This window comes from Pseudorca crassidens, chromosome 21, assembly GCF_039906515.1.
Source record: "Pseudorca crassidens isolate mPseCra1 chromosome 21, mPseCra1.hap1, whole genome shotgun sequence".
Classification (NCBI taxonomy): domain Eukaryota; kingdom Metazoa; phylum Chordata; class Mammalia; order Artiodactyla; family Delphinidae; genus Pseudorca; species Pseudorca crassidens.
The window spans coordinates 15,305,846-15,332,016 of NC_090316.1; the positions used below are offsets into that span (position 1 = coordinate 15,305,846).

Here is a 26,171-nt window from a genome sequence, read left to right on the forward strand (position 1 = left end):
TAGGGACTTCTGGTCTGCAACCAGAAGATCCGGCCCAGAAGGAATGATCAGGCGGGCTATGCGTCCCTTGAGGTTCAGAGTCTGAGATCTGGGTGAGTAGTGGTGAAACGAGGGGAAGAACAGGCAGTGCTGGGAAGGCTGGTCCAGCCACGAGTAGCAAAATCTGAGCCCCTGAAGCAGGACCCCAGGCGCTAGGAACTGAGCTCTGACAGTCAGAGAAGAATCAGCCGCCAGACCGACTCCCCGTTAAGCCAGATGAGCTACAGACAGAGGTGGGTGGAGAAGGGAGGAGCTGGGTACAGCACGCACTTGACATTTCTCCTCCGTAGAGGGTTGCCTTGCGTTGCTTTGAGACAAAGTGCCTGCCTCAGTCAAAGACTGAAATCATTGTTTAATGTTAGAAAGTACCATGTGTAAAGGAGTCTGTTGGGGCAGCTTTATTATAGAATCAAGAATTGAGTTTTGGGTAAGAAGACACTAGAACAGTGTTCTAGCCCAAAGATTTTTAACCTGGTATTCATGAATGGGCTTCAGTGTGTCTATGAACCTCCTCAACTAACATGCAGAATTGTGTGGGTTTGTTTATTTTTATGGAGAGAAGAACTCAGTGAACTATGAAATTGGGGTCATGGGGAACTCTGACCCCAAAAGTATCCAAGCTTCTCATTTAAGATGAGAACTTGACACACAGAGAAATTTGAGCTTCTTTTCAAGGGCTTTGTCTTGCATCCATGTACATCCAACATATTAGTCACTCAGGGAACATTTGTAGAGTGAATGGTCGAATGGATGGATGGTTGGATGAATGAATGAATGAATGAACGAATGAAGGCTATCTGCTTATACTTTCACTTCATCCCCATCACTCCCCATTGGTCTCTCCAGCTCCAGTTTAATGAAGGAATGTTGAATGCCAAGCACGGTGACCTCAGGAATGAAGGACAGATATATTTAACAGTGGTGCAGGGGGGCTGGGGCCACAGGTTGTAGAAGCCTGCCTCCGAGACAGCCCTGCCTAATACATTCTTCCCTAAGGGATCATCACCTGTCTTTCCCTCCTCCTAGAGCTGCCACTGACTCTTTTCAATGGAAGAGGAGCTGGGTGCCCCAGGTTAGTGAAATGAGCACTTGGTCCTGGTCTCCCGGCTCAGCAGCCCTGCCTCTAACTCTGGGAATATTCTGTCTTGTTTGTTTTTCAAGGGAATAAAAGAGGTCAAAGTTTCATGTTACAGGGGAGCATGTATCTTCTAACACCTGGCAAATGACCATTTATTGTCAAGCCATGACAACCATTTTGAGTCAGGGTATCTACCCCTCCCACAGCTCCAGTTTCCACCTGGTGGAGGCAGTGAGAGTGGCCACAGTGACCAGCCATGAGAAAGATGCTTTCATATTATCATTGGCTGATTAACTGATGCTGGCTTCCTCCTTCCTTCCCCCCTTCCCTTCTTCTTTCCTTCCTCCTCCCCTTTCTTTCTTCCTTCCCTCGCACCCTTCCTTCCTTCCTATGTGCTATCAGACTAAGTGCTGGCGGTACTAAGTTGAATACGACGTAGTCCCTGCCCTTACCAAACTCTACGATCTGGCCGTGGACAGGGTTAGAGAGGCACCCACAGGAGGGAGTTGTCTGTACTACTCAGAAGGTCAGGGAAGGCCAAGAGGAAGTAAGTAAGGACTGAGATGAGATTGAAAAGACTGTTGCCAGGCAAACACGGGAAGTTGGCCAAGAAGAGAAGTGTGACGTTTGGGTGTGAAACAGTGGGGTCTTTGGGAACTACAGGTAACTTAGTGTGACTGACATGAGCCAAGTGTACGCCTGCTGTAAAGAAAATGGGTCAAGAAAATACAGCAAGAGATGATGCCAGAAAATCAGGTGCCGATTGATGTACATGGTGAAATTATCAACTTATTAATCATCACAATAAAGGACGATGACCACGATCTGGGAATCTAGGAAAACTCCTGGATTCCTGCTTGGGAGACTGGGTGGATGATCTTCAACCAAGATAAGCTATTCTTTTTTTTTTTTTTTTTTTTGTGGTACACGGGCCTCTCACCGTTGTGGCCCCTCCCGTTGCGGAGCACAGGCTCCGGACGCGCAGGCTCAGCGGCCGTGGCTCACGGGCCCAGCCGCTCCGCGGCATGTGGGATCCTCCCAGACCGGGGCACGAACCCGTGTCCCCTGCATCGGCAGGCAGACTCTCAGCCACTGCGCCACCAGGGAAGCCCCAAGATAAGCTATTCTTATTCCCAAAGGCCTTGTGATACAGCGCATTGCTATGAGGAACCCCTCGCACTGCCAATTCTGCTTTTCCTCATCAGGAAGGTAGAAGGGAACAGAGTTAATATTTGTAAAATTCTTACAACATTGCCTATTACATTGTAAGTGCCATGCACTTAAATATCATTAAATAATAAAAGGGAATGCATATTTATTGAGTCCCATGTGCCATGTATCATCCTAGGTATTTATTTAATCACCTCATGACATCCCTGGAAGTGAGGTCCAAATTCTTGTTTTATACTTACAGAAACTGAGTTTCTACAAGACTAATAGGTGGCAGAGCCGGAAATTCAAACCTAGAGCCATCCAAGCCCATGCGGGCCAGAATCTTACGCCCTTCTGTCTCATATCTGGGTGTGTGAAAGCAGCTGCTGCCCGTCCTTCGTGGTGAGCACCTCTTCAGACTTGGGGTTGGAGAACAGCCATCAGAGTGAGCACAGTGGCCACCATGGGGTGGAGTGTAGGATGGGGTGTCACAGGGGGCTCCTTAGGTCTGCACAGCCATCCCCAAGCTCTGGGCCTCTGAGCTGTTACTCTTGGAATTTAATGAGAATGTGATTCCAACATAACCCAAGTACCAAAAGGATGAGCCCTCAGAAGAGAGGATTGACTGGGGACACAGGAGGTTTTACTCAAGTCTGCTGGGCTTAAAATGTGCAGAATTCTCGTAGGATCTCAACTTGATGCCTTGATCCTCAGAAATTTCAAGAAGGGATATTTTTTAGTGATATAAGAAGAAGGCACCTTGATGCTACTTTTAAATATCCTTTTTTATTTTTTAACATCTTTATTGGAGTATAATTGCTTTACAATGGTGTGTTAGTTTCTGCTTCATAACGAAGTGAATCAGTTATACATATATATATATGTTCCCATATCTCTTCCCTCTTGCGTCTCCCTCCTTCCCCGCCTCCCTATCCCACCCCTCTAGGTGGTCACAAAGCACCGAGCTTATCTCCCTGTGCTATGCGGCTGCTTCCCACTAGCTATCTATTTTACGTTTGGTAGTGTATATATGTCCATGCCACTCTCTCACTTTGTCCCAGCTTACCCTTCCCCCTCCCCATGTCCTCAAGTCCATTCTCTAGTAGGTCTGCATCTTTATTCCCATCTTACCCCTAGGTACTTCATGACCTTTTTTTTTTAGATTCCATATATATGTGTTAGCATACGGTATTTGTTTTTCTCTTTCTGACTTACTTCACTCTGTATGACAGACTCTAGGTTCATCCACCTCACTGCAAATAACTCAATTCGTTTCTTTTTATGGCTGAGTAATATTCCATTGTATATATGTGCCACATCTTCTTTATCCATTCATCTGTTGATGGACACTTAGGTTTGCTTCCACGTCCTGGCTATTGTAAATAGAGCTGCAATGAACATTTTGGTACATGACTGTTTTTGAATGATGGTTTTCTCAGGGTATATGCCCTTTTAAAAAAACCCTATATGTTCTGATATATTTAAGAGAAAGTATGAAGTAGTTATAGAAAGAAAACCCCAAAAACCCCAGGATTCCAAAGCTTGCTGTTTCACTAACTCACTATATGACTAGAGGCACCTTACTTCTCCATGCCTCAGTTTGCCCATCTGTAAAATAAAAGATTTGGGCTGGATGATTTTGATAAATGCCCTAACTTTAAAATGTGGTGAGCCAATAATGGAACCAAAAGCAAGTTTCTTCTGATGAACTGTGTTTCCACCTCTGGGGCTTCTTGCTCCTGTGAAGACTGCCCCAGCACCTGTACCCACGAGAGTACTTAGTCCCTATGCTATGGATTCCCTTTCTTCTCTTCCAAGCCCACGTGGTTCTGCCCATATTATCTTCCCAAGCCTTCTGAGGTCCCAGTTCATTCCTTCACAGCACCCACCACAACTTATATATGTCCACGTTGGTTTGTTTTGTATAGACTGTATCTCCCATCAGGTTGCAAGGTCCATGAGAACAGCTATCATGCCTTTGTTTACCAGTGCATACCCAGTGTCCTAGCACAGTGCCTGGAACGTAAAAGACTCTTGGTTAACTCCTGTCGAATAAGGAATCTTTCATTTTTCCTCTTTCTAGGCGTTACGGTGGCTACCACTGATTAAGGGCTTCCTAGGGGCCAGAACTTGTGCTGGTGCTTTGCATGTGTTACCGCATGGACTCCTCACAAAAACCCCACGCGGCAGGTGCCATCTGTTTTGTAGATGAAGGCGCTGAAGTTCACAGAGGTCGTGAAGTTAGTACAGTCTAGAACTTGGACCCAGTCACATCTGACTCACCAGACCCTGAGCCCTGAACCCTTGCTTTGGGTCCTCAGTGAATTGGGCCAGACACAGAGTAGGTACCCAGGGCATGTAAACTGACTTGAGTCCCTGTGTGAAGAATCCAACAGATGGTAGATGGAGGTCATACTTAGGGCCCATGAGGCTAATACTCTGAAATTCCAATGCCTGGAGAGGGTTCTGAAGTCCAGAGTCAGGACTGGAAGAGTAGGAAATCTCTTTCTAACAATGAGATTCATTCTCATGTCTGTGGTGAATTTAACAGAGATCCTTTCTTCCACCGTAAGTGGGTATGACTTCAAACTTTTCTCAAAATGCACATCTTTAATTAGAGTACTTTACGTGGGCTGCTAAGCTTCTGAGAATTAAAAGGACACTTGTGCCTGGGGGACAGTTGCAGAGACTGACCCCTGGGTAAGTGCGTAATAAAAAAATACACAGAGAGCAACTGAGATTAAACCCACTGGGAAACATTTTCACTCAGTTTCAAATATCTAGAAAATGACTTGGCAGCTACAGAATAAAGGGAAAGAACAGAAACAAAAGCCAATGCTGATTTATGCAATACTTAACTTTGGATTCTTTTTCCTGAGGGAATGTTTCTGAGAGTCTAGAGTTGGCAAAGATTTTTGAGATGGTCACGTCTAAGGCCCCCTTATGCGGACGGGATGGTGAGGCTCAAAGTAGTCATGTCAAGTTCAAAGCAAGGTCAGACCAAGTGAGCCATGGGTGGGAAAGGAAAGAAGAGAAAATATAACTGTGTCCTACAGCTGCAGCCCCCGTGGGCCCTTAAGCCACGGCTAGAAATTTGCTGGTGGTGAGGAAGATGGGAGGTGGTGTTGGAAGGCAGCTCTCTGGCAACGTGGCTCTTTGCTTTGTTCAAAGGAGAATTAATGTATCAAGGAGCAGATCAGATGTTGAGGCATATGGAGTCATTTATTGCTGTCGTTGGTCTCCAAGACTTGATCTGGTCAGTTGCGGCCCCTTCTGTTGTACTTGGGACCCCCAGCCTTCAGACACATTGGTGTCCCTTATGGTCCTTTTCTGAGAGTGGCATCAATAAGATCATTAAATATCCTGGACTGAAGAGGAATCAAAACAATATTAATGTGCTTAAAGAAAGAATGGGCCACTGAGTGGGGGAGTGGGTGTAGTATGGTCAACCTTACAATATACAATTCAAAGGGCAGAATTATCTGGTACCTTCAGCCCTATCAGGGGAGAGGGATATGGTACCTGAGGGATGCTAGTAGAGGTAATCACCGAAGATATAGGGCTGGGATGTAGACATATTTTATAAGGTTTTCTGTGATCTGTTTCTCCAAGCTCTACCTGATTCTATGGTCACCAAATAACTTATAAGTACTTCAGTGACCAGACACCTTGATTCTAGGAATAGAGTTATGAGCATGTACACAGGACTGCTGAGAACTGGTTTTGAGCCTCAGTGAAGAAAAAAGATTTGAGAGCCCCAGCAAGGGCAGATGGTTAAAAACCTTCACAGGAGTTATATTCTGATGTGCAACATGGTCAGGCCCAGGTCCCCCTTCCCAGCCTGCTGGCTCCAGTAATTTGTCCCCAGCTTCTACACTCCTACACACAATCATCAGCCCTGTATGGACAGAAGCCCTCCAATACCTGGGGAAAGTGATTCCTCTTGTTATAAATAAATAAGTTGCTGGTGTGCCTTTTTGTCCACCCAGGCGATGTGAGTTATTGAGAGGAAGCCTTCCAGAGTCTGTGGACCTCATAAGTGAAGGCGGGTCCCAAAGCCTGTTAGTTCTCTGAGGTAACAATCCCCATCTTAGACACGTCTTAGCATCCGGCCATTCTTCCCCAGATGATGCCTTTCCTCCATCTCCTCCAATGCTTTTTCAAGTCCATCATTCTCCCCAGAGCTACCCCTGCTAGCTGGTCTCTCTCCTGTGGCAATGCCTGGGGCCACGTGGGTGGCCTAGAGAACAGGGCTGGTGCTGCCTTCGTCTCTCACTTCCGTGTGGCGGTAAGGCTCTTCACCTCTTCCGGGCCTGTTTCGGTTCCTTCCCCTGCACCAGGGAATGCTACCTCTGAACCTTTCCCACAGCCCAAGTTACATCAGGTATAGGAAAGGGATGTTTAAAAGCATCAGACATTTTACAGATGTGATATACTGCTAATAATTCTGCCAGCTCACTTTCTGTACGTACTCCACATAGTTACCAAAATCGTAACGATTCTCTTCTCCGACCATTTGCCTTTAAATGGGCAATTGTCCAAGACAGGTGGCCAGATGGCAAGAGATCTGAGGGTGACCTTATTTTGGCCACCCTAGTGTTTTATTACCAAAAAAAAAAAAATCATCTCAATTCACTTCCGTTAACAAATCAAGATCTTTTCTCCTAAATATAAGTCCATTTCCTCCTTGTTCTTTTAGGAATATAGGAAATGATCAGGAAGGATTTAATTCACAAAACATCTTCATTCACTTAAAGACAGTCCTAATGGCACCCTCGTCTATAAACAAACAAAAATTCCAATTATCTTGATTCCCGTATTTCCTAAATTTTACTTTGTGTTCCATGTATCATTGTTTTTATTTCATTAGCTAAAAGTCTGAGCATCTGGAACAATTTTTCTTTAGTAGCAATCAACATAGTTTGAGAATCTCTGTTTTCTTATGGCTCTTCTATTAACAGACCATTGAACAGCTGTTCTGGACTAAAGTTGGGTGTATTCATTCACCTAGAAACTCTCTTTAAATGTTATCTGTAGTGTAATTGTCTTCATTGTCATAGTAATAGGGTATTTGTAACTAAATAAATTCCTAATATGGCTAAGATTCTAGGGGAGGAAACAAGAAACTCTCTCATCTTTCCCACTGACCTTTTTAGAAGGTTCTGACAATTACGCTGGACACTGTGGTCCCAGCCTATACGAATCTTCCAGTTTATGTAGCTACAGTGAAATAGTGTTCACACGGGGGCTGGTGCTCCTAAGGACAAAACATGCTTATGTAATAAATCTTATCAAGAAAGCAAAATAATTCGCTACTCACAAAACATTTTTCTCATCCACTCTGTGCCATTCTGAAAAATAACCGAAGTCAAACTAGCATTCGTTATTTTTAGTCCATCCAAAATTTTACTCACTTGAGGCATGTGGACGTGGAGCTATCTTTAGAACCATCAACCAAATGCCTTGGAATCACAGATTATTAGTGCCTGAGCAATTCTGCAGGTGATTTTTTTTTTTTTTTTTTTTTTTTTGGCCTAAGAACCTCACTGTATAAAACAAGTGGAAAAGGGGGCTTGAAGCCTTGCCCATTTGGGCTCCCTCTTATCTGTTCCTTGGGGGCTACCATGAAATCTTAAGGGTCAAGAACTACTGGGAAGCCACTGATCTAAGCCAAACCCTTCATTTTACAGAGGAAACAACAGAAGCCCACAGGGATGAAGTGACTTGCTTGAAATCCCCCTGTAGGTGTTGATGAAGCCAGGAGAAGAATTCAGGTTTCCTGACTTCCGGTTATGCATTCTTTCCATCACACAGCACATAAGATACTATTATAACAGAAATTACTTTTTTTTCTTAGTATTAGCCAGAAAAGTTCAGCTGAGAAACAGATGACTGGTTGGGGAAGTTTGCCTACTTGGGGGCACGAGGAAATCCAATGACTTAATCAAAAATACCCAGTAGCTCTTTTCTTTGAGAGGAGAGTGAAAACTGCAAGGGGAAACCGGCATAGACTTACTTCCTACAAGTCAGTCCATGATGGTTTGCCATGTGTGCTATAATGAAGGATGCTTGCCCTATTACTCACTACCTGTGTGACCTAAAGCAAGTCACTTAACTTCTTCGGGCCTTGGTAGCTCTTGTCCCCTCTGAGAACACAGAAGTAGCACTGTACAAGCCATTGGACAGCATGGTGATCTGTTGTCTTTTCCAGATCAGCCCCTTCCTACCTTCCTGCCTTATCTCAGTACTTATAGAACTAGGACATCCTTAATCTTACACTACGTGTATTTTCTCTGTAGGTATTTTGTGCATTGAATAATTGTCTTCCCACTGGACATTAATTTCTTGTGGCATGACTATGTCTTTTTAATTCTTTAACATGCATTTTGCTTTTCTTCCTCTATAAGTTTTGTCTCACTTATAATGCAGGAACCCAGACCCCTGCAAAAATTCTCCCTCTGGTATTTCCAGAAGCCCTGGCTGGTCCCGTATGTGCTTCTGTACAGTCTGTTCAGCTCCCCTTTCCTCCTTGCTCTGCTCCTGGCCTCTCTACATAGCACCATGTCCATCTGGCATCATCGCATCTGCATGGCACCACTGGCACTTCTACTGGGCACTGCTATACCCTCTCGTCACCACTTGCTGCCAGCTGCAGAAGATACTATAGTGGCTACCTATATTTTCTTCCTTCCTCTGATGTATATGTGAGTGAGTAAGAGTGTGTGAGTGTGTAGGAGTGTGTATTTTCAATTTTCCCCTCCCTTTTCCCCACTATTTATTTATTTGCCTTATTATTATTGTTTTTGGTTTTGGTTTTTTTTGGCTGCATCGGGTCTTAGTTGTGGCACACGGAATCTTCGTTGAGGCATGCAGGATCTTTCGTTACGGTGTGTGGTCTCTTTGGTGTGGCACTTGGGCTTCTCTCTAGTTGGCGTGTGTGGGCTTTTCTCCAGTTGTGGCGTGCGGGTTTTCTCTCTCTAGTTGTGGCGCATGGGCTCTAGGGTGCGTGGGCTCTGTAGTTGTGGCGCATGGGCTCTGTAGTTGTGGCGTGTGGGCTTAGTTGCCCTGCGGCATGTGGGATCTTAGTTCCCCCACCAGGGATCGAACCCGCCTCCCCTGCATTGGAAGGCGGATTCTTTACCACTGGACCACCGGGGATGTCCCTCCCACCCCCTACTATTTATTTATTCCCCAGGCTACTGGGTAGCTAGACAGGATTGTGTCTGTGTTAGAGAAGGAACGCATGTCATGCAGAGGTGGAGGCACTGAGCAATGAGACTTTGAATCTTTCCTTTTAGGGAGAAGGTAAGTGCATTTTCATTTGTGGAAGGACAGCTACATGACATCTGGTAGGCGCATGCTCTTGTGGCTGACGTTGTCATCTAAAAGTTTAATTATGGAAAGAAGGGTGTATATAGATGTTGGATAACAAAGAGGTGGACTATTGTTCCCCCATCACTTATTTCAACCCCCTTTAGTTTGCCTTCCTGAGAATAGGAAACTAAAATTACATTTCCCAAATTTCCTCCAGCTAGGATGCTTGCTCGAGCCTGAGTTTAGATTTACTATTACGTGCAGCCTTGATATCAGGTAAAATTAGCCTAATCTCAAGTCTCTGCCCATTCTGCCTCAGTGGATAAGGTCCCTTAGCCAAACAGCCTTTCCTGTCACGGGGACCACTGTGCCTGCTTATCCTTGAGTACTGGGTTTCAGCTTCCTGCAGTCTATGAATTACTCAACAAGCCAATCACATCCTCCCCTGGGAAGCAGGGGTCACCTCACCCTCTTGTTACTACAAAGCCTGCCTCACACAGCTCCTGCTTGTTCCCTCTGTTCCTGAGTGCAACACCTGTGTGGTCCTGCATGGTGTGTAGTGTCCTCCTTCCCCGGACTGTGAGTACACGGGACTAAGAAACTGCTGTCCACCTCACCTGTCCAGTGTTGGTGTCATGAGTTCAGCCTCCCTTATAACCCTGGAGCAGGAGCCCCTCCCTCACCAACTGGGTGAAGAGGAAGTGAATAAAACACATGGTTCTACCAACTAGATGCTCTTGCATGAGGTTTTGAGGCACAAGTGAGCAGAGTGGAGTAGCTACATGTGGAGAGTACAGACGACAGAGTACAGGCATTACATCCATTCTTCCAGGGTGGCCATGGAGGACGTTTTGGTGTCCATTCCCTAATAACATAGGTACAGGGAGTGCGAGGCTGTGAACTTGCTTTTCCACTAGACGGTCCTGCATGGTCGTTAGGCTTTTCTCCTGGCTCTGTTGTATCTGGCTGCTCTCTTCCTGGTTAAGTAGAATATAGACTGGTTTTCTAAATTTCTAAAGGTTCTATAAGCTAACTAGTGTTCGTTTGTTTGCTTGTTTTGCGGTACGCGGGCCTCTCACTGTTGTGGCCTCTCCCGTTGCGGAGCACAGGCTCTGGACGCGCAGGCTCAGCAGCCATGGCTCACGGGCCCAGCCGCTCCGCAGCATGTGGGATCTTCCCTGACTGGGGCACGAACCCGTGTCCCCTGCATCGGCAGGCGGACTCTCAAACACTGCGCCACCAGGGAAGCCCTAACTAGTGTATTTTTAATAAACCACTTTCTACCCAAATTACCTGAAATAGATTCCAATGTCTGCAACTAAGAACTAGCTGATACAAATGGTTTAATCACATAGGATTGCATTTTTCTTACGAAACATGAAGTCTGGAGGCAGGTAGTCCTAGGACGGTACGCCCATTCGTTCTACAACATCATCGGTTTACCAGGCCCCTTCTGTCTTTCTGAAATGCATTCATCCCCCTGGGTGCAAAGGTGGTTCCTCCATATTTAGCCTCACGTCCACATTCCAGGTAGGAAGAAGAAAGTGATCTGGGGAAGAGGTATACGTCCGTTTGCTTTTGCTGGGTAATAAAGCCCAAAATCTAGTGGCTTGAAACAACTGCCGCTCTGTCAGTCAGCTGAGTAGTTCTTCAGGTCTGGGCTAGCTCCTCTGACCTCTGCTGGGCTCAGCCATGCAGCCGCAAGGCAGGTTCGCTGAGGGCTGGACGATCCAGCATGGCTCATGTATGACTCTGGTAGTTGGCATGCTGTTGGCCAGAGCAATGGAGGTACCTGGGCCACACGGTTCTTATTATTCAGCAGGCCAGCCCTGGTGTCTTCCCATGGCAGTCTCCGGTTTTCCAGAGCAGCCAGAGAGGGCAACTTCCATTCTGTTTTGGTTTATCTTATTTGTTACTGTGCAGTGGCCAAAGCAAATCACAGTCCAGAGTCAAGGGGTGGAGGAATAGTCTCTGCCTCTTGATGGAAGGAGTTGCAAAGTCAGTTCCGCAAGTATAGCGCTGGGAATCTGTGGCCACTCTTGTAAACTACCATGAACTCAGGAGACCAGAACTTTCCCAGAAATCCCCAGTAGACTTCTAGCTACTACTCATTGGTCAGAACTGTGATTTGTCATATGATCATCTCTAAAAGCAAGGGATACTGTGAATGTAATTTATTTGGGCTGCTCCTGGAACAAAACTGTAATTCTCTGAGTAATAAAGGGTGAAGGAATGAGAATTAGGTTGATGTGAAATAATAAGAAATGTATATATATTGGTCTCTTCCCCAGCTCCCGCTAATACTTAGTCTTCGCTTGCATGATGAAGCCGCCAGAAAAATCCCCAAAGTATGGGATTTGGAGAGTTTCTGGGCAGGTGAATAGATCTATGTTTGGGGAGGGTGGTGCACCCCAGCTCCACAAGAACAGACGCTCCTGCACTCACGACCCTTCCAGACCTCACCTCACTGTGTATATCTTCATCTGACTGTTCATCTGTATTCTTTATCATATCCCTTATTATATGAGAAACCAGTAAACATTTTCTGTGAAACTGCATTTTCCTTCTCTTTCCCATGGAAGACTGGGTGGTGGGCAGACACCGTGGTCTCCTCCTAGCACGCCATGGCAACAGCTTTCTAACTGCGCACCTCTCCTTGCAGCCTCTAGTAGACGGTTCACTGATTGGCTCAGGCATCACAGCTGATCAAGCTTGGTCTCTCTGTCCCCCAAACACACACAACACACATCTCACTTCTACCTCCCCCACCCCCAGCTAGGACCCACGAAGCACATGCATTCGACCTTGACGGAAGGGCAACACTGCCATTGCAGTGCAGTCCCGCTCTCGGCACAGCCCTTGAGGCTGACTGTGGTGAGTCCTGCAGGTCATTGTTAATCCTGCTGCTTCACAGTCCTGAGCTACAAAGCACAGACACCTGGCATCCTTGTGATCTAGAGAATCTGTGTTCAACTAGCATCCTTGTGATCTAGAGAATCTGTGTTCAACTAGCATCCTTGTGATCTAGAGAATCTGTGTTCAACTAGCATCCTTGTGATCTAGAGAATCTGTGTTCAACTAGCATCCTTGTGATCTAGAGAATCTGTGTTCTTTTTTACAAGATGCCAACCTCTTTCTTTTGGGGCCCTTGTGAAAAATTGAAACGTTCTCAAAGTCTGGAGACAAGCTTCTGAGTGACCTGCATCTGAACTTTTAAAACTCTTTTTTTCCTCTTGGTTTAAATCTCAGTGGAGCTGGAGATGATCATAATTTTCATGAACACAAACTAAAGGTTGTGTTGCTTGTTGAGCCAAGTCGCTGCTTCTTCCTGCAAAAGAACAGATTCCTATTCTCACTGTGTTGGCGTTTTCATTAAAATTTCCGTGATCCTCTTCCTTCCAATGCAGTTATGGCTGGAATTGGCCTGACTGTGTTTCTCATGCAGAATCACTCCCGACTCAAAATATACAAAAGGGATATAAGAGGAGAAGAGCTGCACTTCCCCCAACTATAGATCATCTTGGCAAGGGAAAAAAAAGACTTAGTGTTATTAGCTTCATCAGCCATGCTAGGTCCAGAAAAACAAATCTGGACTGAGACGCAGTCATGGTGGTAAAGGTAGAAGAGATGCTACCTAAAGATGCTCTGGTACTAATGGCGGCCTGTTTGTTGAGGGATTTCTCTGAGCCAGACCCTGGCCCCAGCCCTGATCTGTGCAGCCCGAGTCACGCCATGAGCTACAGGCTGGCCTCCAACTGGCCTTCTCAGGGACCTGGAGGGGTAGGCCTGTCACAGCACAGAGTGCCCGTTCTGGCTCTGCTTGATGCTAGGTGACCTTGGCCAAGGACTCTACGCTCTCGGAGCCTCAGTTTTGTCATCTGGAAACCAACACTAACGACACTTTCCCTATCCTCCTGCTTTATAGGGTATCGGTCAAGTTGAATGCATTTGAAAGCGCTTTGTCAACTGGAGAATTCTGTTCCAGCACAAGAAAGATGTATTGCCAAAGGTCATAGACAAAACTTGGTGTGTGAATCAGCCTTCTCCCACACCCCCGCCCAAGCATGACTAAAGTCAATCTCTCTCCTCTTCTTGGAGACTGGTGTCAGCCCTGTGCTTCCACACCTCTATGGGGAAATAAGAAAACAGAAGCATTAAGCCCTGGGCTTAATAGAGAAATAGGGAGAAAAGGGCTTTCACTTTATTTTGATCACACTTAAGTACTCTTGAAAATTTTGCAATGTACATATATATGTATAATTTTTATAATTAAAAATATATCTTTATAGATCTGAATATTTTTGCCCTCTAGTTTGGGCATTAAGTACAGATTAATTATTTCTAATGAGGAACTGACATTTTCCAGAAAATTCCAGAAATCTAGAAAAGATGCCAAGAGCAGTCGGGTTATTCTGAAGCAGAGTCTGCGTTTGTCAGGCAAGTCTAGCAGCTCGGGGTCATGTGTCCTCCCCCCACCTCTATCCCAGCGCATCACCAGCAGGCAGGGAGCTCTGAGGCTGCATTATGTGGATTTATATCCACCCTGAACCAGCGAGCAAACGGAAAAATGTGAATTTTGGGAGCTGCTTTTGTGGGCACTGACCCCCCGGGACTCGTTCAGTCCCAGACCTCACCCTAGGAGTGATTTCCCCACATCCGCTATAATTTATTGACAAGAGTTGTTTCTCTTCCTGAGGCTGAAGGAATTGCCCAGTGCAATTTTAAACAAAACACCGCGCGGGGCAAAGCGATGAACTGAATCATCATTTTCTTACACCCCCAGCCCTGCCCAGGGTAGAGTTTTCCCCTCCATCGTCTCTTATTTTTGAAGACGCTGGCAGCACAAATCATCTCCAGACACTTCCCATTGTCCCTCTGTCAGCCCGAAACAAAGGCAGGTCACCGTCTGCCCAGCCTAGACCCAGCTGGGCGGCTGAGACCTCAGGGCATTGTTCCACGGCGCCTCGTCCAAGCTATCTTCTCGAGATAAGCACTACCAATATTACACGATGTTAACTTAAAAATATATAGGTTTCAAATTTCCCTACTGTCCCAAATGTCACAAAATTAAACAGACGGCATCTTTCTACATTTTGGACAGACTAATGGAATCATAGGACAGTGTCACCATTTTTTTAATTTTTAATTTCTTTATGGCTGCGTTGGGTCTTCGTTGCTGCACGCAGGCTTTCTCTAGTTGTGGTGAGCGGGGGCTACTCTTTGTTGTGGTGCGTGGGCTTCTCATTGCGGTGGCTTCTCTTGTTGCGGAGCACAAGCTCTAGAGTGCAGGCTCAGTAGTTGTGGCTTAGTTGCTTAGTTGCTCCGTGGCACGTGGGATCTTCCCGGACCGGGGCTCGATCCCGTGTCCCCTGCATTGGCAGGTGGATTCTTAGCCACTGCACCACCAGGGAAGCCCCAGTATCATCATTATTATTTCAGGGAACTTCACGGTATGGCTCAGGTACGGTTACCTGTCTGGATTATGATTGTAAGTTCGTTTTGCTCTAAGGATGGACAATTGCCACCATCTGAATGTTTCTCTGAACGTCACTAGGCATTCTGTGAATGATCATGTTGTCTGAGATACCAAAACCCCATTAGATCTCACTCAACCCTCTGGGAAGTTGGGGTGGTCATGAAGAGGGGTCCACAACGCCCAGGTCATGGACCGGTACCGGTCCATGGCCTATTAGGAAGCGGGCCTCAGAGCAGGAGGTGAGCGGCGGGAGAACGAGCAAAGCTTCATCTGCCACTCCCCCATCACTGGCATTACCACCTGAACCATCCACCCCATCGCTTACATTGCCGCCTGAATCACCACTCCCCCACTGTCCATGGAAAAATTGTCTTCCACGAAATTGGTCCCTGGTGCCAAAAAGGTTGGGGACCGCTGGTCATGAAGATGGTTATATTAGTGATCATTACTATTTGGGGGGAGACTTTCTAGGTGCCAGGCGGATGGCTAAGCACTTCCATCAACGATCTCCCAATCCCCAGAACAACCTTTTGAGCTTGGGGTTATTATTTGCATGTCACAGATGAGGAAGACAGGGTTCTGAGAAGTTAAGGCCTCCCAAATAATAAGACACACAATTCAAGGAGGGACCCGATGGAAATTTCCCTTCACACTATGAAGGGGATGGGATCAAGCATTTAAAGGAGCAGAATATTCTCCTGTTCTCTTAGGGTTCAAGGTATCACGCTGCCTGGCTTCCTCTCTCTGGGACACTTCAGCATGTCCTCCGAGCCTCCGTGGCCGAGCTCACCCTGCTCCCTCTCTCTGGATGGCCCTTCCTCTCCCCTCTGCCTGGGAAACATATTCATCGCTCAAGACTCAGCTCTGGCACCGCATCCTCTAAGAAGCCATATCACTGTCTCTCCCGCCCACGCACACCCTGTACACAGGATCACGCGGTGCTTCTGTCCCAGTATTCTCCACTCAAAATTTATTACAAAACCCATGACACTTCATGTTGGTATTTATTTTTATGCCTCTCTTAGTACTAAACTGTCATCCCTTTCAGGCTAGACTGTATCATCTTCATCCACATATTACCACAGCCTAGATAGATGCCTGGCAATGAGTAGGTGTTCAATGTGTATGTTTTTTTGCATCGATGAGCAGATGGAAGAAGACATGAATGGATAAATATATCTTCTAGAACTTAAGGGAATCAGCATAGAGACAATCAACACTGTAATGTGTATTTGCTGTATTCTTTGAGAATATTCAATTCTGCTAAAGAAGACAAGAAAACGGTAAAATGGGTGAAACTCCTAAGATACATGGGATATAGGTAAGAAAGAGCAAGTAGTTCATGAGACATTGACAAAAGTCATAAAATGTGTTAGGGTTACATAAGTAAGTTAGTAACCCTTGAGACAGGTTCGACATAGATAAAGTTGGTGAAGCATGTATTGCTGAACATAGACCAAGAACCCAGAGGCAACAAATATTCATGAACCTCTAAATATATATGAGGAATATGAGACACTCAATATTCATGTGGTCTTACATTGACTACCCATAAATGATACCCCTTCTGGCATCATGTACCTTTTGCCTAAGGAATGTAGATAGAATCCAAAGCTGCTTATCAGGCTAATTGGCATAGTTATTGGTCAGGGGACTTGCCCTGTGTCTCTGTGAAACAGCAAATGTGTGTTGGTTTCAGGCACCTTCGGGCTGAACCCTCTTGCATAAACCTCATCTTTCATCTGCATAACCTGCCATCAGTGGGGAAGGCTGATGAGGCAGAGAGAGAGAGAGACAGGATGCATGAATACTGGATCAGGTAGTGTGGTCCCTCCACCCCACCTGCACCCTATCTTAATTGTGTTTCCCTAGCATCTGTCCCTTCTTGCTTCTAGCTCTGTTTTTGAAAGGCTTCAATAAACTATACGTTTCAAGCATATTTGTTTGGTGTGAGCCCCTGTATTCCATGATCTCAGGGATATCTTGCCTGGTGGTATAATTGTAAGCTACCACTACATCAAGGAAATTTCCCAATGACAAGTATGTGTCCTGAAAACACCACTACAGCTTCCTTCCTTAGGTAGCCAAACATAGTTACTCCCTGTAAGACTGACCAATCTTTTCTCCTATTACTATAAGAAAAGGGAAAATTCAAGGTACTAGAGTCTTTCATAGCCAGAGTGCACAGAAATATCAAATTATAGACACAGTAAACATTCTTTAGAACTCAGGCGAGTTGTTGTGGTCCTAGTTTGCATGCAAAACACTTATGACAGATTCCCTCTTGTGAGAACACTGGAATTACAACTAACTGCTGAATAGTCATTGACAGGAAGACACTGGAACTCATCAAAGAAGATACCCCACATCCAAAGACAAGGGAGAAGCCACAATGAGACAAGAGGAGGGGTGCATTCACAATAAAATCAAATACCATAACTGCTGGGTGGATGACACACAAACTGGAGAACACTTATACCACAGAAGTCTACCCACTGGAGTGAAGGTTCTGAGCCCCATGTCAGGCTTCCCAACCTGGGGTTCCGGCAATGGGAGGAGGAATTCCTAGAGAATCAGACTTTGAAGGCCAGCGGGATTTGATTGCAGGAATTCGACAGGACTGGGAGAAACAGAGACTCCACTCTTGGAGGGCACACACAAAGTAGTGTGCTCATCAGGACACAGGGGAAGGAGCAGTGACCCCAGGGGAGACTGAACCAGACCTACCTGCTAGTGTTGGAGGGTCTCCTGCAGAGGCAGGGGGTGGCTGTGTCTCACTGTGAGGACAAGGACACTGGCAGCAGAAGTTATGGGAAGTACTCCTTGGCGTGAGCCCTCCCAGAGTCTGCCATTAGCCCCACCAAAGAGCCAGGTAGTCTCCAGTGTTAGGTCACCTCAGATCAAAAAACCAACAGGGAGAGAACCCAGCCGCCCCCATCAGCAGACAAGAGGATTAAAGTTTTACTGAGCTCTGCCCACCAGAGCAACACCCAACTCTACCCACCGCCAGTCCTTCCCATCAGGAAACTTTCACAAGCATCTTAGATAGCCTCATCCAACAGAGGGCAGACAGCAGAAGCAAGAAGAACTACAATCCTGCAGCCTGTGGAACAAAAACCACATTCACAGAAAGATAGACAAGATGAAAAGGCAGAGGGCTACGTACCAGATGAAGGAACAAGACAAAACCCCAGAAAAACAACTAAATGAAGTGGAGATAGCCAACCTTCCAGAAAAAGCATTCAGAATACTGATAGTTAAGATGATCCAGGACCTCAGAAAAAGAATGGAGGCAAAGATCAAGAAGATGCAGGAAAAGTTTAACAAAGACCTAGAAGAATTAAAGAACAAACAAACAGAGAGGAACAATACTATAACTGAAATGAAAAATATACTAGAAGGAATCAATAGCAGAATAACTGAGGCAGAAGAACAGATAAGTGACCTGGAAGACAAAATGGTGGAATTCACTGCTGTGGAACAGAATAAAGAAAAAAGAATGGAAAGAAATGAAGACAGCCTAAGAGATCTCTGGGACAACATTAAACGCAACAACATTCGCATTATAGGGGTCCCAGAAGGAGACGAGAGAGAGAAAGGACCCGAGAAAATATTTGAAGAGATTATAGTCAAAAACTTCCATAACATGGGAAAGGAAATAGCCAACCCAAGTCCAGGAAGTGCAGCGAGTCCCAGGTAGGATAAACCCAAGGAGAAACATGCTGAGACATATAGTAATCAAATTGACAAAAATTAAAGACAAAGAAAAATTATTGAAAGCAACAAGGGAAAAATGACAACATACAAGGGAACTCCCATCAGGTTAACAACTGATTTCTTAGCAGAAACTCTACAAGCCAGAAGGGAGTGGCATGATATATTTAAAGTGATGAAAGGGAAGAACCTACAACCAAGATTACTCTACCTGGCAAGGATGTCATTCAGATTCGATGGAGAAATCAAAAGCTTTACAGACAAGCAAAAGCTAAGAAAAGTTAGCACCACCAAACCAGCTCTACAACAAATGCTAAAGGAACTTCTCTAAGTGGGAAACACAAGAGAAGTAAAGGACGTACAAAAACAAACCCATAACAATTAAGAAAATGGTAATAGGAACATACATATCAGTAACTTCCTTAAACGTAAATGGATTAAATGCTCCAACCAAAACACACAGGCTCGCTGAATGGATACAAAAACAAGACCCATATATATGCTGTCTACAAGAGACCCACTTCAGACCTAGGGACACATACAGACTGAAAGTGAAGGGGTGGAAAAAGATATTCCATGCAAATGGAAATCAAAAGAAAGCTGGAGTAGCAATACTCATATCAGATAAAATAGACTTTGAAATAAAGAATGTTACAAGAGACAAGAAGCGCCCTACATAATGATCAAGGGATCAATCCAAGAAGAAGATATAACAATTATAAATATATATGCACCCAACATAGGAGCACCTCAATACATAAGGCAACTGCTAACAGTACTAAAAAAGGAAATCAACAGTAACACAATAATAGTGGGGAACTTGAACACCTCACTTACACCAATGGACAGATCATCCAAAATGAAAATAAATAAGGAAATGGAAGCTTTAAATGACACAATAGACCAGATAGATTTAACTGATATTTATAGGACATTCCATCCAAAAACAGCAGATTACACTTTCTTCTCAAGTGCACACAGAACATTCTCCAGGATAGACCACACCTTGGGTCACAAATCAAGCCTCAGTAAATTTAAGAAAATGGAAATCATATCAAGCATCTTTTCTGACCACAACGCTATGAGATTAGAAATCAATTACAGGGAAAAAAACGTAAAAAAACACAAACACGTGGAGGCTAAACAATACGTTACTAAATAACCAAGAGATCACTGAAGAAATCAAAGAGGAAATCAAAAAGTACCTAGAGACAAATGACAATGAAAACACGATGATCCAAAACCTATGGGATGCAACAAAAGCAGTTCTAAGAGGGAAGTTTATAGCTATACAAGAGTACCTCAAGAAACAAGAAAAATCTCAAACAATCTAACCTTACACCTAAAGAAACTAGAGAAAGAAGAACAAACAAAACCCAAAGTTAGCAGAAGGAAAGAAATCATCAAGATCAGAGTAGAAATAAATGTAATAGAAACAAAGAAAACAACAGCAAAGATCAATAAACTAAAACCTGGTTCTTTGAGAAGATAAACAAAATTGATAAACCTTTAGCCAGACTCATCAAGAAAAAGAGGGAGAGGACTCAAATCAATAAAATTAGAAATGAAAAAGGAGGAGATACAACAGACACCACAGAAATACAAAGCATCCTAAGAGACTACTACAAGCAACTCTATGGACAAGCTGGAAGAAATGGACAAATTCTTAGAAAGGTATAACATTCCAAGACTGAACCAGGAAGAAATAGAAAATATGAATAGACCAATCACAAGTAAGGAAATTGAAACTGTGATTGAAAATCTTCCAACAAACAAAAGTCCAGGACCATCTGGCTTCACAGGTGAATTCTATCAGACATTTAGAGAAGAGCTAACACCCATACTTCTGAAACTCTTCCAAAAAATTGCAGAGGAAGGAACACTCCCAAACTCATTCTATGAGGCCACCATCAACCTGATACCAAAACCAGACAAAGATACTACAAAAAAAGAAAATTACAGACCAATATCACTGATGAATATAGATGCAAAAATCCTCAACAAAATACTAGCAAACAGAATCCAACAACACAGTAAAAGGATCATACACCATGATCACGTGGGATTTATCCCAGGGATGCAAGGATTCTTCAATATATGCAAATCAATCAATGTGATACACCATATTAACAAACTGAAGAAGAAAAACCATACGATCATCTCAATAGATGCAGTAAAAGCTTTTGACACAATTCAACACCCATTTAAGATAAAAACTCTCCAGAAAGTGGCCATAGAGGGAACCTACTTCAACATAATAAAGGCCATATATGACAAACCCACAGCAAACATCATTCTTAATGGTGAAAAATTGAAAGCATTTCCTCTAAGATCAGGAGCAAGACAAGGATGTCCACTCTCGCCACTATTATTCCACATAGTTTTGGAAGTCCTAGCCATGGCAATCAAAGAAGAAAAAGAAATAAAAGGAATCCAAATTGGAAAGAAGTAAAACTGTCACTGTTTGCAGATGACATGATACTATACATAGAGAATCCTAAAGATGCCACCAGAAAACTACTAGAGCTAATCAATGAATTTGGTAAAGTCGCAGGATACAAAATTAAGGCACAGAAATCTCTTGCATTCCTATACACTAATGATGAAAAATCTGAGAGAGAAATTAAGGAAACACTCCCATTTACCATTGCAACAAAAAGAATGAAATACCTAGGAATAAACCTACCTGGGGAGACAAAAGACCTGTATGCAGAAAACTGTAACACACTGATGAAATAAAGATGATACAAACAGATGGAGAGATATACCAAGTTCTTGGATTGGAAGAATCAATATTGTGAAAATGACTATACTACCCAAAGCAATCTACAGATTCAATGCAATTCCTATCAAATTACGAATGGCATTTTTTACAGAACTAAACCAAAAATATCTTAAAATTTGTATGGAGACACAAAAGACCCCAAATAGCCAAAGCAGTCTTGAGGGAGAAAAACGGAGCTGGAGGAATCAGACTCCCTGACTTCAGACTGTACTACAAAGCTACAGTAATCAAGACAATATGGTACTGGCACAAAAACAGAAACATAGATCAATGGAACAGGATAGAAAGTCCAGAGATAAACCCACGCACCTATGGTCAACTAATCTATGACAACGGAGGCAAGGATATACAATGGAGAAAAGACAGTCTCTTCAATAAGTGGTGCAGGGAAAACTGGACAGCTACATGGAAATGAATGAGATTAGAACACTCCCTAACACCACACACAAAAATAAACTCAAAATGCATTAGAGACCTAAATGTAAGACTGTACACTGTAAAACTCTTAGAGGAAAACATAGGAAGAACACTCTTTGACATAACCGCAGCAAGATCTTTTTTGACCCACCTCCTAGAGAAATGGAAATAAAAACAAAAATAAACAAATGGGACCTAATGAAACTTAAAAGAAGGGAAACTACAAACAACACGAAAAGACAACCCTCAGAATGGGAGAAAATATTTGCAAACGAAACAACAGACAAGGGATTAATCTCCAAAATATATAGAGAGCTCATGCAGCTCAATATTCAAAAAACAAATAACCCAATCCAAAAATGGTCAGAAGACCTAAATAGACATTTCTCCAAAGACGACATACAGATGGCCAAGAAGCACATGAAAAGCTGCTCAACATCACTAATTATTAGAGAAATGCAAATCAAAACTACAATGAGGTATCACCTCACGCCAGTTAGAATGGGCATCATCAGAAAATCTACAAACAACAAATACTGGAGAGGGTGTGGAGAAAAGGCAACCCTCTTGCACTGTTGGTGGCAATGTAAATTGATACAGCCACTATGGAGGACAGTATGGAGGTTCCTTAAAAAACTAAAAATAGAACTACCATATGACCCAGCAATCCCACTACTGGGCATATAGCCAGAGAAAACCATAATTCAAAAAGACACATGCACGCCCATGTTCATTGCAGCACTATTTACAATAGCCAGGTCATGGAAGCAACCTAAATGCCCATCAACAGACAAATGGATAAAGAAGATGTGGTACATATATACAATGGAATATTACTCAGCCATAAAATGGAACGAAATTGGGTCATTTATAGAGATGTGGATGGATCTAGAGACTGTCATACAAGGTGAAGTAAGTCAGAAAGAGAAAAACAAATATCGTATATTAACGTATATATGTGGAACCTAGACGTATATATATATATAACGTATATTTATAACGTATATATGTGGAACCTAGAAAAACGGTACAGATGAACACAGATGTAGAGAACAAACGTATGGACCCCAAGGGGGGAAAGTGGCGGGGGAGGGGGGGTGGTGTGATGAATTGGGAGATTGGGATTGACATATATACACTAATATGTATAAAATGGATAAGTAATACGAACCTGCTGTATAAAAGAATAAATAAAATAAAATTCAAAAAAAACCCACTTATGACAAATCTTAAAGGAAAATTGCCTAGCTAACTAAGATGCTTCATGGTTAACTTATGCAAATGAGAGAGACTCTGAGTCTTTTCTCCAATAATGAGTAAGTAATTATATTTTTTCTCAATGTCAGGGCACCACAAGTCCACAAAAATATGCCCTTGCAGCATCCCATGATTGCACCCTATGTAGCCAGTTTGAATTCCTATGTGTGTGGACCAATGAAGAGTTATTATCTGACTGAGTGGGATATTGGCTATCTGAGTTCGTTCCTAGTGTGCAGTATAATTTCAGACTTTCATTCTTGTTTATTGGCTGTCAATAGTATTATAAGTCTTGTTTATTACTGCTGGTTTCACATAGCTCAATTCATGTATAAAAAATGCTTTCTCCCCTGAGTCACATTTAAATTTATTCACATTGAGTTCCAAGAGTTTTCCTTTCTTTGGACAAAATCTGTGCTAAATGGATCTGTACAGCCACTGATTCCTTTCCCGCAATCCTATCAAATGGCCCTTTTAAAATTGATTTGTTGAGCATCACATTGTAACTGTGCTTGTGAAAGTTTAAAAGCTCCACACAACCAAGATCTGTTGGTTCAGGAAGTGAAGAAAAAGAAAGAAAAGAAAAAGAAATGCCTCCACTTAATCTTGTATATTGAATTACCTTTCATTTTCTAATAATGGGATGATATTTAGTCTCTGCTAGAACAACGTTGTGACATCTATGGCTTGGAGGATGTGATATGCTAGGAAAATAGCCTTATGGGGCCTTGGGGACCATTGACGTGTCTGTGATCCTGTAGAACTTCTTATTGGCAGTGCATAACGGAGTCAGGGCTCATTTTATATATACTGGTGAACATAAATAGCACTTGGTGTTACTTGGGACTTTTTTGTTTGTTTGTTTTTGGCTGCATTGGGTGGCTTCTCATTGCGGTGGCTTCTCTTATTGCAGAGCACGGGCTCTAGGCACACGGGCTCAGTAGTTGTGGCTCGCGGGCTCTGGAGCACAGGCTCAGTAGCTGTGGCGCATGGGCTTAGTTGCTCTGCAGCATGTGGGATCTTCCCGGACCAGGGCTCGAACCCATGTCCCCTACATTGGCAGGCGGATTCTTAACCACTGCACCATCAGGGAAGCCCTGGGACTTTTTATCCTAAGATTTCCATGGGTCTGGAGTACTAGGACCATGCAAACTTTCTGTTGGAAGATTTCTCCTTTCATCTCATGTTTGTCTATTTACAACCCAATTAAAATTCCCGTAGCTGGGAGGAGCACCTGGATTCCAGCACGCTCCGCTCTCTGGGGGCACTGCTGATGTAATGTGGATCCCCAGTGAGCTGGCTCCTCTCTAGACCATGGGAAGAATGCTTGAGACAGAAGGGCACATCACCTCACCTGTGGACCAGAGCCTGAGATCCACCCACTACCTGCTCTCCAGGAGAATAGCAACCAGCCCAAAGCCCAAATCCTCTGGCCTCCCACAAGTGAACAGCAGCTGACACCCAGCCCCCGCCCGTACACGGAAATGGAAGTGGTGGCTGCCTGCGGAACTCCGGCTGGCCACCTCCCCTTCCCAAGCATCTGCCCAATCGCTCTTCCCCAGTTTGAATTCCCTTGGAGGACAGTCTTTCACTCTGCCCTAAGATCAGCCTTCATATTGAGATATGCCAAGGGACAAAGCCCATTGGCATCACATCATATTAAGATGCAAATAGCTGACTTCACAGGCTTTCCTGACAGCTGGTTGTGCAGGGGCCCCGCTCTGGGCTGTGTGAGGGAAGGAAGATGCAGAAATGGAAGGGGGGTGATCGTCAACATAGGCTGAGACATTTAATGTTGCCCTCTTTGATCAGAAGCTCTTTGGGGTGTGTGGGTAGTGCAGGTGAGGAAGGACGCAGGAGTCCACTGGTTACTTATTCTTCCCTGCACGGAATGCTCTGTTTATGCCATACACTTTATAGCCTCTGTCTGCATCTCTGAGACCCTTGCCCTTCTAAAGAGGTCCTTGGTAAACGACCAGATCCAATGTGCACAATCCGAAGCATGTTCCCCTTGGATCGCATCTGCCTCCCACACCGCCCCGGTCTCCCTCTGGGATTGCTCTTGCTTTGGAGATACACCGTTACGATTTTTACTTTGTTTATACAGAGGCTGACATGACTTCTTAGGAAGTGGGTTAGGCCTCAGAGTATCTCTGCTCTAGCAGACTCTGAGGACAGGAATATGTGATGGGGGTGGGGGGAGCGTCCCTCTAACTGCTCCAAGCAGGAAAGAGGGGTCTGCGGGCCTTGTTGCATTTCTCAAGTGCAGGAAATGTAGCAAACAGGGAACCCACTTTCTACCAGTTTGCTCAGAAAACTGTGGTTTCTTATCCATTTAAATTAAGCTGAAGAAATCAGCCCTTCACCAGGGCGGCCACAGTTAAGTTTCAGCTCTCCCAGACTTTTGTGCATCTCCCCCAACCCCTGCATCATGGTGCATCTCCCCTTCATCCTTCTCACTCAATACCCTGTCTTTTCTTGTCAAACTATGCTCACAGAATAGGACTTGAAAAACATTCAGGTTAAATTACAAATTACCCAAAAGACCATCAGCTCTCAGCTCTCCCAGGGTATTTTATTACATTTGAACAAGGGTCAAGATCTTAAATGAAAAGAAATCATCTCTTTTGAAATCTAGGTGGATTTCAGCCGTCAATATAGGAGGGGTGCATCCCTGAAATCATAGCCTCAGGCGGTAACTTGGAAAAAGACAGTTGAAGCCTTGCCCTATTATTCACCATTCCCTGTATCTGTGGTGACGTTTCTGACGTGGGGTCACTTATAGCCCTTGCTTTCCTAAAGAAATCATCTAATCCAACCTCCCAGACAAAGCCTGAAACTCTTCTAGAACATTCTTGATTTGTGCTTAATCAATAGTTCAAAAATCAGAAAATTCACAGTCTTCCTAGCTGAGCCGGCCGCTGACAGACATCCCTAAA

General features: G+C 44.1%; 1 long non-coding RNA gene across 1 annotated transcript in view; it reads left to right on the forward strand.

Annotated features, from left to right (window-relative positions):
• The window catches only part of LOC137216085 (uncharacterized), a 292,801-nt gene extending 276,674 nt beyond the window's left edge, over positions 1–16,127 (forward strand). Inside the window, exon 4 of the long non-coding RNA XR_010939586.1 lies at positions 15,770–16,127. This is a non-coding gene — a long non-coding RNA (uncharacterized lncRNA). The remainder of the gene's footprint in view (positions 1–15,769) is intronic.
• The last annotated feature ends 10,044 nt before the right edge of the window (positions 16,128–26,171 follow it).